General features: G+C 35.3%; 1 non-coding gene across 1 annotated transcript; it reads right to left on the bottom strand.

Annotated features, from left to right (window-relative positions):
• Positions 1–239: 239 nt before the first annotated feature.
• LOC114039731 lies at positions 240–346 on the bottom strand. Its single transcript, XR_003568695.1, has one exon. It is a non-coding gene; the product is annotated as a U6 spliceosomal RNA (small nuclear RNA).
• Positions 347–10647: the final 10301 nt, after the last annotated feature.

The raw sequence follows: 10647 nt of genomic DNA, 5'->3' as shown, positions 1-10647 counted from the left end.
CATGTAGGGATATAAACAGTTTAACCTAATTGAATAACATGGTTTTTTTTCCTGCTTACCTTTTTAAGCTTTTCTTTTTTTGTTTTGTTGTTTGCTTTTTTTTGGTGAGGCAATCAGGGGTTAAATGACTTTCCCAGGGTCAAACAGCTAGTTAAGTGTCAACTGTCTGAGGTCAGATTTGAACTCAGGTCCTCCTGACTCCCAGGCTGGAGCTCTACACACTGCATCACCTAGCTGCCAAAAATATGGAACGCTTCATTAATTTGCATGTCATTCTTGCTCAGGGGCCATGCTAATCTTCTCTGTATCATTCCAATTTTAGTACATGTGCTGCCAAAGTGAGCATTTTAAGCTTTTTTTTGAGTCTGTATTTGAAGATCAATTTTTCTGTTCTGCTTTGATCTTTTTATCAGGAATGATTGAAAGTTCCCTATTCCACTTAATGACTATCTTTCCCCCTGAAAGATTTTGCTCAGTTTTGATAGGTAGTTGATTCTTCATTATACTGCAAGATCCTTTGCCTTCCAGAATATTATATTTCAAGCTCTCTAATTCTTTAATGTAGAAGTTGATAAAGCCTGTGCAATACTGACTGTGGCTTCACAATACTCAAATTATTTCTTTCTGGTGTTTGCAATATTTTCTCCTTGACCTGATAATTCTGTAATTTGGCTTAAATTTCTTTGGAGTTTTCATTTTGGGATGTCTTTAACCAGGTGACTGGTGGATTCTTTCAATGACTATTCTACCATCTGGTTCTAGGATCTCCACACAGTATCCTTGTTAATTTCTTGGAAGATGCTGTCCAGGCTCTTATAATGATCATGGCTTTCTGGTAGTCCAATAATTCTTACATTATCTCTCCTGGATCTATTTTTCAGGTCAGTTGTGAGAGATTTTACATTTTTTTTTATTTTTTTCATACTTCTGATTTTGTTGGACTCATTTTTGATGTCCCATAGAGTCATTAGCTTCTACTTGGACCATTCTAATTGTTAAGAAATCATTTTCTTCAGTTAACTTTTTTACTTCCTTTTCCATTTGCCCAATTGCATTTTTTAAGGAATTGTTTTCTTCAGGCAATTTTTGTCCTTCCTTTCCTAACCTGTTCATTCCCTCTTGTATATTTCTTATTTCTTTTCCCAGTTTTTCTTTTACCTTTCTTATTTGACTTTTAAAACACTTTTTGAGCTGTTCCAAGAAGTCTTTTTGCGCTTGACACTAATTTATTTTCTCCTTTGATGTTTAAGATGTACATATATTGACAATGTCATCCTTTTCTGAGTCTGTGTTTTGATCTTCCCTGTCACCATAGTAATTTTTTATGGTCATAGGTCTTTTTAGCTTCTTGTTCATTTTTTAGTTTATTTCATGGCTTTTACAGCTGAGTTCTTTTTCTGGGTACATGGGGGCACTGTCTCAAGCCTCTTGTCCTAGGGTGCAGGGGCCTGGTCACTGGCTTTGTGTTTTGGGGCCTCAGGTGCTGGTGCCTCGCTCACCGCACTCAAGTGATTCATACTATTTGCACCTGTTGTTGCCTGGTTTCTGAAGCTGGCAGTTTGTCTTCTGTGCTGGGGTCAGAGGGCTCACAGCTGGCCTGCCATGTGCCACTGACCTTCTGAGCCAGGACTGAGGGTCTTTGGTTGCTGATCTATGCTGTGGTTCAGAGCCTCCTGCTGCCTTACCTGGAAACAACCAACGCTGGGCTGTGCTCCCCTCTTACTCAAGATAAACCTTTCCTGAAGTCATTCTAAGTTATCTTAAGTTGGAAAAAATGTTTCACTGTCTTTTTGTAGGTTCTATTGCTCCAGAATCTGTGAAAAGACTTGATTTTACATTGTTTCTGAGGGAAACTGGGGAGAGCTCAGGCAACTTGCTACCTTCCCTCCACCGTCTTGGCTCTGCCTCAAGAAAGTCTTAAAGAGGTGAAAGAATCACAATAGTTGAGGGCCAGCTAACAGGGAAATATAAAGAGCACTTGTTGTCTTCATGAAAGGCCTCTCAGTATTCTGTGACAACATCCTTTCTCCATGAGTAGAAAACATTATTCTGACCTTCTTCACAGTGTTTATCCTAGGAAGAGAGCCATTCAGAGTTTCTCTGCTTGTGAAACTGCTTTAGGAACAGCCAGCAGGGGTTGTCATTATTGTGCATCTCCTATGAGCCAACTCCTACAGAGGCTGATCACATTACCCCCATGGCAGGTCACACAACCAGCTCCCCAGGTCAGCTTTGTGTGAACCTCCCTTGAAGTAAACCACCTTGCTGATGTGGAGGTCTTGCAAAATAGCCCTGCAACCTCTTGCAAAAGAACTCTATAATTACCTCTGAGGAATATTCTTTTGTATTGCTGGGCAGAGTTGAATCAAACTTATTGTGCAATGAAACACAAGTGCTTTCTAAACTTCCCCCTACTGGGGCCTAAATTAAACACCAAAGACTATACTGAGAACATACTGTAATCAAAATGAGTGGGACCAATGCTGAGGAAAGTGCTGAATTCCACTGACCCGGGAATATTCATAGACAATAAAATTATAACCTTCTTAGAGACAATCTAAGAATGTCAGGAAGAAATATAGAACATACCCTCTTTTCCCTAACCAGCCACTCTTTTCACAGTCTATGCAAATGTAAAGGTTCTTGAGGTAAGCTTCATTTGATAAGAACTCCCCAACTGATTGTTTTTCTTTCCTTTCTGTAGCTTCAATTTTTTTTATCTAAGCCCATTAATTACCCTTTTACAGTTCCTATAATGTATGCTAAAAACAAGTAAACATGTGATATAAAAAAAATTTTCTTCCTTCAAGGTGTGAAGCAAATATTCATGATTTATATAGGACACAGAGTCTATCTTTAAAATAAGTACTCTTGGTAAGAAACAACAGTCTTTCTCTCTCTCTCTCTGCCCCTCTCTTTGCCTGTGTCTCTCTGTCTTTCTTTCTCTCTGTCTCTCTGCCTCTCTGTCTTTCCCTTTCTCTCTCTCTCTCTCTCACACACACACACACACACACACACACACATCTTGTGCATCACAAAATTCAAGAGGGAGAATTGGGTACAGACAAATCTGGTTGAACTGAGAATTTTATTTCCTATTGGTACAAATGGAGTTAGGACAAGAACTAAAGAGCTGAAGACAATGCAAAAGCTTATCCTGATATTTTCACTATTAGGGGTCAGAATCAATTTGACTGATCAAACCTTCCAGGGTCAGGATTTATAGTATTTGTATATACACACAATTCACTGGTGCTAACTTCCCCTCCACCCTCATTTAGCCAGATTTTCAAATAATCAGTATTGCTCCCCCCCCATCCCAGTCAGATAAACACTACCTTCATAAACTGCTGATTCAGTACTTGAATGAAAATAGAAAATGTCAGATTTCATATTTTTGCAATCTTCTAAAATGGCATATAATTTACTCACAAAATTCATAAAACTGAAATATATCAAAATTATCATTTTTATGTGTGTGTGTGTGTGTGTGTGTGTGTATTTGAAAATGTCCCTTTCAGCTCCCACTGCTGGAGTATGTTTCCTTAAGAACATCTGTACTACCATCTACTGGACAGGTGAGTAAGTATGCATCAAAAAACTTGCTATTGACTGAAATAGAAACACAAAACACCTGAGAAAAAAAAATCCTTCATTAAAAAATGATTTTGTTTTGAAGTGTCTTACATTTTCTGAGTAGTGTACTGTCAGATGGAGGGAAATATCCCTTGATGACATGCTTTCATTGAGCAAAGAAACCCTGAATTAAGTTGATTCTGTACTTAACCACCAGTTTGCCCTTTCTTCCTTTCTAGAGTTTTGATTCAAAATTAATGCTCATGCACATTCAGATTCACGTCTATGTCTGAAGTAGCTTTTTGGTGCCATATATTACCATTTTATCTCTTGATATCTATATTCATTTAATCATTTTATCATTATTATTTTTTAAAAGATCCCTATTTAAATTAAAAGGTAAATTTAGAACCTATTTAGGCATTCAGGTAAGATATAGCAATTAAAAAACAAAATAATATTTTTAGGGGAAAGAGGAGGAAAAAAGGTTTAGAGAAAATTCAATCCTTACTCAGAGGATCACAGTATTATAGAAGTGCAAGACAGAATGAAACTTATGAAGAGGTAATGTTCAACCTCCTCATTTTAAAGATGAAGAAATTGAGATCCAGAAATGTTAAAGAAATTGTCCAAGGTCAGTCAGATAGTAAATAGCTAATGTGTCTATATATGCCAAAGAGACAGAAGGATAAGTGGCAAATTTGTGTAATATTTATTTAATTACTCAGCCCTACTTTTATTACAGGCTTTTAACTAACATTAAGAGACATTAACAGCTATTAGGTGGGCTGATCACATAGCAAGTAAGACCATGGAAACTGATCAGCATGCTCTATTGTCATGCATGTAAGGACAGAGAAGGAAAGCACCCTAGAATATTGGGCGGGGAGACATGGGGGAGAGTGGCACAGAAAGTACAGGTAGGGATTGATTGCACTCTGCATCATGAGCAAGAATAAACACACCAATCTGAGATTACAAATCCATTAGAACACTACAGCACTGACATCATCCATAAATAAATGGATTTCTTTTTCAGAAATATGTTTGAATTTTTCAAATCTTGCATTTCACTGTAAATATTTTATCTCAGCAAGGACATTCATTCATAAATGCATGCATAAAGGATATTTACTTATATTAATATGTACATGATTGATATATATGTATATACCTATATATACAATATATATGTTTGTGTGTATATGCAATATATATGTGTGTATACACACACACACACATGCACACACAAATACTGAGGTGCATACATGCTTGTACATAGACACAGATGTCCTAAAGTCTTAGTGAAGTTTTAAGCTATTAAAATTTAAATAGTAAGACCAAGACCTTTAGGACATGCCTGTGTATGCATATTTTACTCCAATAGGTCAAGGATCCACAACTCACACCAAAGTTATAAATTCCTTCATTGTGGACAGTGACCCATCTATGCTTTAGTGACGTTTTTTTGTGATTTGAAAAAAATGGCCATTTCTTGGGATGAGATGATCAAAAATAAGACAATATGAACAGTCATGTGAAGACAGCTTTTTCACCTTGGTAGTATTTGATATAGTTTGCCCTGGTTAAAATAGCTTCCAGGGGCTTCAGTCACACCATGGATTCATTGCCATATCATGATCAGATAAAGGAAAGTGAATCTAAGATCATATCATTGCCCTACTCAGTAAATTTCAGTGACTCCCACTTATCTGTAAAATCAAATAGAAACTCCTCTGGGACTTAAATCCCTTCACAATCTGGAACTGGGCTGCAATTGCAGCCTCATTATACATTAGTCTCCTTCATATACATCATATTTCAGCAACACTTGACCTTCATATTCTTCTTCATATATGGCACTCCATTTCCTATTTCTGTGCTTTTACACAGGTAGTCCCCATGTCTGAACTGTACTTCTTCCTCACCATGCTTAGCAATTTATTATCTGTATGACCTAGGTCAATTCATTTAACACCTCTGGATATCAATTTTCTTATTTGAAAATGAGGAGGGGTGGAGCCAAGATGGGGGAGTAAAAGCAGTGACTTGCTTGAGCTCTCCCCCATACTTCTCCAAATACCTATAAAAAATGACTCTAAACAAATTCTAACAACAGAGCAACAGAACCCACAAAAAGACAGAATGAAACAAATTTCCAGCCTAAGACAACCTGGATGGTTGATTGGAAGGGTATATTTGCACTGGGATGGAAGAGAAGAACAGTTCAGTGAGGGCCATGCAGGCAAAAACAGGGCCTCAGTGAACTTTGAGCAGTCCTCAGGGGATTGAATCAAGGGGAGCTGTGGCAGTTTCCAGACTTCTCAACCCACAAATGCCAAAGACAACTGAGAAGGTAAGTAGGAAAGGTCTGATTAACTTCCAGTTCAAGGAGAAAATATTGCAAGCAGCCAGAAAGAAACAATTTAAGTATTGTTGAAACACAATCAGGATAACACAAGACTTAGCAGCTTCTACATTAAAGGACCACAGGGCTTGGAATATGATATTCTGGAGGGCAAAGGAGATAAGATTGCAGCCAAGAATCACCTACCCAGAAAAACTGAGTATAATCCTTCAGGGGAAAAAATGGATATTCAGTGAAATAGAGGACTTTCAAGTATTCTTGCTGAAAAGACCAGAGCTGAATACAAAATTTGACTTTCAAATACAAGACTCAAGAGAAGCATGAAGAGGTAAACAAGAAAGAGAAATCACAAGGGATTTATTAAGATTGAATTGTTTACATTCCTACCTGGAAAGATGACATTTGTAACTCATGAGACCTTTGTCAGCACTAAGGTAGTTGGAGGAAAAAATATATATATATATATGTAGGTATAGATAGATAGATAGATAGATAGATAGATAGATAGATAGATAGATAGATAGATGGATGGATGGATGGCACAGGATGAGTTGAAGATGAAGGGGTGATATCTAAAAATAAAATTATAGGGTGAGAGAGGATTATACTGGGAGAAAGAGAAAGGGAGAAGTACAATGGGGTAGATTATCTCACATAAAACAGACAAGTAAAAGCTTTTACAGTGGGGGAAGGTGAGAGGGAATGAGTGAATCTTATTCTCATTGGATTTGCCTTTAGGAGGGAGTAATATACACATTCAATTGGGTATGGAAATCTATTTTACCCTACAGGAAAATGGGAGGGAAGGGGTTAAGAGAGGGGGATGACAGAAGGGAGGGCAGATTGGGAGAGGGGGTAATCAGAAGCAAACACTTCTGAGGAGGGACAGAGTCAAAAGAGAGAATAAAATAAATGGGGGTGGGTGGGTTAGGATGAAAGGAAATATTCTCAGTTTTTCACAACATGACTTTTACAGAATTGTTTTGTATGACTACACATGTATAACCTGTATCAAGTTGCTTGCCGTATCAATGAGGGTGGGTGAGGAGGGAGGAAGGAAGAGAACTTGGAACCAAAAGCTTTAAAAATAAAAGTTAAATGTAACTGGGAAATAAGTTATAGGCCATGGGTTATAGAAATCTATCCTGCCCTACAGTAAAATAGAAGGGGAAGGGGATAAGGGAAGGGGGGATGATAGAAGGGAGGGCAGATTAGAGAAAGGGGTATTCAGAATGCAAACCATCTTGGGGTAGAAGAGGAGTGAGATGTGAAGAAAATTTGGAAGTCAAAATCTTGTGGAAATGAATGTTGAAAACTAAAAATAAATTAATTAATTAAAAAAAGAGAATGAACATGAAAGTGAAGGTACTTCATATCTATCAAAAATTATAAATGCTGGAGAGGATGAGGCAAAACGGTACATGAATGAATTGTTGGTGGAGTAGAGAACTGCTCCAACCATTGGGAAGAACAGTCTGGAAGTATGCCCAAAGGGATATAAAATTGGTCATACCCTTTGATAAAGCAATACTACTATTTGGTTTGTATTCCAAAAAGATCAAAAGAAAAGAAAAAAGACCTATATGTACAAAAATGTTCATAGCAGCTCTTTTTGTGGCAGCAAAGAATTGGAAATTGAGGGGTTGCTCATCAGTTAAGGAATGTCTGAAAAATTTGTGGCATATGATCGTCATGGAATACTATTGTGATATAAGAAATGATGAGGGAGATGATTTCAGAAAAAAATAAAAACATGGCAAGACCTGTATGAACTGATGCAAAGTGAAGTGAGAAGAACTGGGAGATCATTGTGCCCAGTAACAGCGATGCTGTGAGGATGATCAACTGGGAATGACTTGGCTACTCTGATCAATGCAATAATACAAAATAATTCCATGCAAAAAAAAGAAAAAAAGAAAAAAAATGAGGAGTTTTGATGTTATCTCCTTATTAATTCAACTTTGTCTTGTACTTCTATAATGTTGTGATCCTGTGAGTATAAATTGAATTTACTGTAAACCTCCTTTCCTCCTTATCCTCCCCATTTTGGTTTTCTATTCTAAAAACCTACCTGAATGACTAACCAGGTTTTGAATCAGCTTTATAATTCAGACAGGAATCTTTTTAAATGAATAATAAGAAAATGGCTAAAAAGTATAGCTACAGATAGATGAAATAGTAATATATGGCACCAAAACTCAACAATAGCAAACTTACTTCAGTGTTCAGCCAGAGCAACTGCTGCTCCAAGAAGACTTTCCTCGTCCCATCTGCTATTTCAACCTTGCCCTCAATATTCTGCAGCATCAATTTTGTGGTTATGTTATATCCAGTGACATATGTATGTATTATTTCTTTATGTTAGATGTTATGCTCATTTTTGTCTTTTAAAAAAAAAAATTCTCCAGCACCTACCATGTAACAGATGCTAAATTTTTGTAGATAGATTGAACAATGTAAGTGTTTGGATGTACATGCAATGGATGTGTTTGAACATAAATACACAATAAATAAGATAATAAGAAATGTTTATTTTATGTCCAACACTTTAAAATAGTATGTTCCCATATTGTAGCTTAATACTCTTCATTTTGGAAATTAATATAAAACATTTTATTCAATTATCTAGTGTGAATTACAGAGATAAGAATGGAATTTTTTATTGTGACCCTCTATTTCTTCTGATAATTACAGATAGCATGATGTAAAAGAAAAGTATTGGACTTGTAGTCCAGAAGAACTGGATTCAAATCCTGTCTCTGGTATCTATGACTTGTGTACCTGGACAAATAATTTAATCACTATGTGCCTAAAGCTGATCCCTCAAACTTATTTATTATGTTATAGATTAAGTTCTGTATTGATAGAGGAAGTTTCCATATTGGGAATTCTTTATATTGACAAAGACATAGATCTGTTGCATATTTATATTTGAAAATTATATAAAATAATTATATGCCTTTTATTTTATATAGAGACTTGGGGATGGGGCATATCTTATAAATTCCATTAAGAACAAGAGTGGTTTAAATTATTAAATGCATATTGGGCATAAAATAGAAACCAGAAAAAAACAGAGGCTGTAGTACTTTCTTCTGGGTAAATGGAGTTATTTGCCTGTGTATTGGAATGGGAGAATATAAAACAGCAGCTATTTACAAGTAAAGCATTTTTAAGAAGTTCATTATTTCTCCTCAAGTACTCAGTAAGTACTGTTGGAAATCAACATTTAACATTTTTGATTAAATGTCAGAGTAAGGAGGTAGGGCTACAAATAATAAAATCTATATCCCTGTTTATTAGGTGTTGAAATGAAATTCAATAGAAAAGAGAAGTTATTTTGCTATAAACTCTATATCTATGTATTTATATGTGTATATGTGTAAATATGTGTAGACACTTACATATGCATATGTCTATATATGTGTGTATATACATACATAGATACTTAGTACAACAAGTAATGAGAGGCAAATACAGCAATCTAACTTTTACATATCAACGTTCTTACATTCACTTTTGCTTTATGAGTTTTAAAATGATACCAAGTACTTTAAATAGGGCTAAAATAAAGAACATCAGCTTTTATCTGTGATTCACAAGGCTTTCTTACTCCACTTCACAGTAAAATAAATCTTGTATAGCAAAAACTGAAAAATCAATTGTTACATGAGATTACAAAAAGTAGTCAAGATTTTTCATTCATGAGGGAAATGGAAAGTAGAGTGATTTCCAATAGTGTATGCAAATGAAGAATAACTGGCAATATATGATTGAAAATGTAACCACATCTGCCACATTTATATATAGATGTTCTTGTAGCAAACATAGATGTAGAATACTAAAATTCAAGAAATCATTTTTTTTATCAAGCCAAATCTAGTGGTTATAAAATGAAATAAAGAAAAAAGATAATTAAGTAAATCACATATTAATTATAATTAATATATAAGTGTGTTTCTAAATTTTAGTGGGTCAGTCATATGCCAAAAGTACATACTTGATGAAATTTCCTAAGGTGAAGTTTTTTTTAAATGTTATTAATATTATTCATTATGTATTTAAAAAGTAATATTTTATGTGGAGCTTATATTGTAATAAAAATATTGAAAGATATGTTACATAAATGGGTATATAGATATCTCTATACATGTATACATATTTGTCTATGAATGTATGTGATTATTATGCATGTATATCACAGTACACTAAAGGACCTATGATTTATAACTATAGAACTCTCACCCTATATGTGTATTAGTTTGAACAAATTATTTCACCTTCATATATAAGAAATATGGACACACGCACATGTACATAGACACAGGTAAATAGGAGAGTGAAAAAGTTGCATTTAATTCCACTCAAAGTAAATGTCTTTGAATCATCGTTTTAGGATCATGAAAGTGAAATGATAAAAAAAAGATGCTCCACTGACTCACTAGCCATTTAAAAATTAGAGGAAATTTCTTGAACTTGGATGTGTGTTTAATTGAATTGATGAATAATAAGACAAATTCAATCCATCTGATATATTGATACATCTGAGGCTCTCAATCATCCCCAAGGGGTAATGAATCAAAGTCTTCAGTAATAACCTTCCCAAAAAAGTGCACTAGGCTGCTTTAGGATTCCCTGGTCTTCACAGACTTGGCACTTGCTGGAAAGTTCACCCCCATTCTTCTTGGATATGTCTCAAACTC

The sequence above is a fragment of the Vombatus ursinus genome, unplaced genomic scaffold (genome assembly GCF_900497805.2).
Source record: "Vombatus ursinus unplaced genomic scaffold, bare-nosed wombat genome assembly UNPS02012179.1, whole genome shotgun sequence".
NCBI lineage: Eukaryota > Metazoa > Chordata > Mammalia > Diprotodontia > Vombatidae > Vombatus > Vombatus ursinus.
Note: the sequence above shows the minus strand (reverse complement) of the source record. Positions and strands in the feature narration are given on the sequence as shown.